Source organism: Mustela erminea, chromosome 15 (assembly GCF_009829155.1).
Source record: "Mustela erminea isolate mMusErm1 chromosome 15, mMusErm1.Pri, whole genome shotgun sequence".
Classification (NCBI taxonomy): domain Eukaryota; kingdom Metazoa; phylum Chordata; class Mammalia; order Carnivora; family Mustelidae; genus Mustela; species Mustela erminea.
The window spans coordinates 25,448,275-25,452,442 of NC_045628.1; the positions used below are offsets into that span (position 1 = coordinate 25,448,275).

General features: G+C 30.7%; 1 non-coding gene across 1 annotated transcript; it reads left to right on the forward strand.

The window, feature by feature from the left end:
• Nucleotides 1–1,953: 1,953 nt before the first annotated feature.
• LOC116574686 lies at nucleotides 1,954–2,088 on the forward strand. The gene has a single exon (XR_004279440.1). It is a non-coding gene; the product is annotated as a U4 spliceosomal RNA (small nuclear RNA).
• The last annotated feature ends 2,080 nt before the right edge of the window (nucleotides 2,089–4,168 follow it).

Consider the following 4,168-nt stretch of genomic DNA (forward strand, 5'->3'; position numbering starts at 1 on the left):
GGAAGAAAGAAAAAAGAAGAGGGAGGAAGGAAACTATTTGCCTTGTGATGCAAAATGGGATGCATAATACTTGGTGCCTTCTAAAATTATGTGGTAAAATGCAGTTTTATTAAAAGCACTGTGAAATTGGTGTGCCTGGGTGGCACAGTTGTTAAGCATCTGACTCTTGGTTTTTGGTTCAGGTGGTGATCTCATGGTCATGATCTCACAGTCATGAGATGGACCCCTGCCACAGGCCCTGTACTCAGTGTGGAGTCGGCTTGAGAGTCTTTCTCCACTTCCCTCTGCCCCTCCTGCTGGTGCTCCCCGACAAAATAAATTACTAAATCTTAAAATAAAATTAAATTAAATTAAAAAAGTATTGTGTGATAAATCAACTAGGGATTTAGCACCCAGGATAAGTTGATAAAATAAGAAAATATATATTTTTAGAAATATTCAAAGAATGAAGATAATATCGTCAAGAAAACTTATGATGGACATAGTATATTTCCAGTAATTTTAATAACTTTCTCATCATTTCATTCATAGCAAGCCATTTTGAATGATACTCATGATGCATTTGTTGAAAGAAGCAGGCAACAAAATAGAATGTGTGGTTTGACTTTAACTTTGTTACACTACACTAGGCACACTGTCCTTGTCAATCTTATCAATTATTCTATTAAAATTTATTTATTACATTGGTTTGCAACTGTGTCTCTGAAATACTTGCAGACAACTTTTCACTCAATTCATGAGTTCCTTCTTCCAAAAAATCGATTACCTTATTATATTTTCTAGACCATTACCTGGGATTGAAGTAAGTCTCACAAGATAATTACTTAGGTTGTCCTTCTACTTCTTTTAAATCTGAGTTTATTAACTAATAAGCCAGGAGAGAATTTACAAGATTTCTAGAGATTTACTGATAACTCTTAGTCTAAACATTTTTACTAGCCTTTGGTATTTCATCCACTGTCTCATTATACATATTTTGAGTACGCATTACTATTTTATCTGAAACACAGGAAACTAATACATTTTAACATAACTAATTTATAAGCACAAAACTTTTGTTAAAGAAAGATGGAATAGCTCTTAAAAGCTTGGCCTGGAAGCGAAGTACAAACTCGTCTATCATGTTCAATATTCTCTCATAAGAACGAATGTGATAAGAAGTTAATCCAATGACAAGGATATTCTCTCCCTTCCTTGCAAGATTATGTTTATACTATTTTTAATCCTCTAATCTGTTTTTATCTTAAAATACTAGCCTGTTGACCATACTATATTCTAGCAACCAATTTTTCTTTAATGATTTCTGACTCAAGTGTTCTGAAATTTAGATGAGAAGTTGATTGCTTTGGGGAAAGAACATTATAACTATGTGAATAATTTATGTCTTAGAATATGAAAGAAATAAAGGCAAAAAATGCAGCTTTTCTTATTTGATTAAAGTGCTGGACTGCTTTTATAAGAACTATAGAGATGATAAATAAATGTTTGTTACTTTAATGTTATTCCCAAAGATCTGGCCAGTGCAGTTTAACAATGAATCAATTAAGTATACATATTAAAGCAGAAGGAAAAAAGGAAAATTACAATCACTTCCAAATAAGATTTTATATTTGAAAGCCCAGAATCAAAAGTTAATGTATCTTGATGATGTTAGAAAATTCCATACAAAACACAAGACATAATACAGAAGTAGCTTTTCTACAACAAAAATACACAAGTAGAAAATATATTTTTAAAATAGACAACAAAAATATAAATTATATAGAGTAAAAATAAGAGACATCCAGAAACTATGATAAAAGAAAAACTTTACTAAAAGACAAAGTAAAGCTTTATGTAAAATGAGGTATTTTGCTTTTGGAAAGGAAATCGATAGCAAAACCTCATTAATATTGCTTGAGCATAGTTTTATGCAACTTTCTTGGATGTTAGTTTAAATTATTATTAAATATAAGCTTTGCACAGTGGCAGTATCGTAGCCAATGAGGTTTATCCGAGGTGCGATTATTGCTAATTAAATTTTTATTAAATATGAAATATCCTTCACCTTTGGTCCAGCAATTCTACTTCTAAAAATTTTCCATACAGATATGGCTACAAAGATATGGCTACAATGTAAAAAAATATGAAAAATATACTCATTAATTGAATAAAAGTTGTCTGCAAGTATTTCGGAGACACAGTTGCAAACCAATGTAATAAATAAATTTTAATAGAGTAATTGATAATTCAATGTAAAAATTGTGAAAATAATTTATCCAAATCTTTTACTATAATATAAAAATTTTAATACAGCTTAAATATCCAACAAGAGGGGATTAGTAATGTAAATTATAATATATTTGAATCATTATCTCAGTTAATAACTACTACATGATTAGATATTCTTTCTTTAAAATGATTATTTATGCACATATAAATATAAACACACAAATATATACAGAAAAACATTCATAATATTATCTCATCTTAGAAAACATATATAAAAATATATTATGTAAATATATGCATTTAGTGGAGATGAGCTCATCAAAATGTCAAACATGATTATTTCTGAAAGGTTGAATTTCACATAATGATTACATTCTTCTATGTCATTTACTGTATGATTTAAATTGTGGATACTATGCATCTGCCATTTTCAAAACTCTCTTTTATTAAGTAAAGTGGAGCTAAGAATGTATTTTTGTTTATATGGTTATTATTTACCAGTACATAATTATCAGAACAGTACGGTGCCATACAGTTTTAACATTAATACCTAAAATAAATGATGCATTACATCTTTCCCCCTCCAAAGATTTTATTTATTTATTTATTTGAGAGAGAAAGAGCATGTGTGAGCAGGGGGAGGAGCAGAGGGAGAGAGACACGGAGACTGCACTGAGCACAGAGCCCCATACAGGACTCAGTTCCACGACTACTAGGTAACGACCCGAGCAAAAACCAACATTCAGATGCTCAACCGACTGAGTCACCCATGTGCCCCAGTGATGCATTACTTTTTTTTTTTTTTTAAAGGTGATATTTTTTTTTCATTTTTTTTTTTATTTCCAGCATAACAGTATTCATTATTTTTGCACCACACCCCGTGCTCCATGCAATCCGTGCCCTCTATAATACCCACCACCTGGTACCCCAACCTCCCACCCCCCGTCCCTTCAAAACCCTCAGATTGTTTTTCAGAGTCCATAGTCTCTCATGGTTCACCTCCCCTTCCAATTTCCCCCAACTCCCTTCTCCACTCTAAGTCCCCATGTCCTCCATGCTATTTGTTATGCTCCACAAATAAGTGAAACCATATGATAATTGACTCTCTCTGCTTGACTTATTTCACTCAGCATAATCTCTTCCAGTCCCGTCCATGATGCATTACTTTTAAGGTTATTATTAGGAATTTAAAAGTTTTGCTCCTAAAACTATATTGACATTAGAAGCTACTTAGTAATTTTATTACTATTTCATAGACTATTTTATAGAATGTACTTCCTTAAGATATACACAAATCACACAGACATACAGAAAATTGTCTCTAACCATATGGGAAAAAATACCTGAAAGAATGGGATGTTCTGTATGTTAACTCTTTTTTCTTTATATTTAACAAAAGTCTTGATTTGGAAATGGATATTCATTAAAGATGTGCTTAACTCTTAAAAGAAAATAGGAATACCTGCTTAATATAAAAGTACATAGTAAGATGATATAAAATATATTTCTATTATTTCTATATATGTTATTTCCTTTAATTATAAACTAAATTTTCAGGTTTTTTTTTTTCTTTTTTAAATGAGGGACTAATCACATTATGATGACAGAATATTCCTAATTTCTAAGGGTTTTTTTTTCAGTTTTAGTTTAATCTGTGGCTTATAAAAATGACACGTTATCGTCCTCTTTAACATATAATTGTAGTCTCATGATTGATCAGGTATCCATTCATTCAAACACTAAATGAACATATATTTTGCACCATCCATATGCCCAATACTAAACTAGGCACAGTGGTCTATTAAAAAAAATCATAGAAAAACTGAAAACTCTTAACTCTGAGACAAATCTATAACCCAATAATTATAATAAAATATACTAGATATATTAATGCCATAAATAAAGAGTATTATTGTGGTACAAAGCTCATGATAGGCAGTTACAAATATATTTTCCA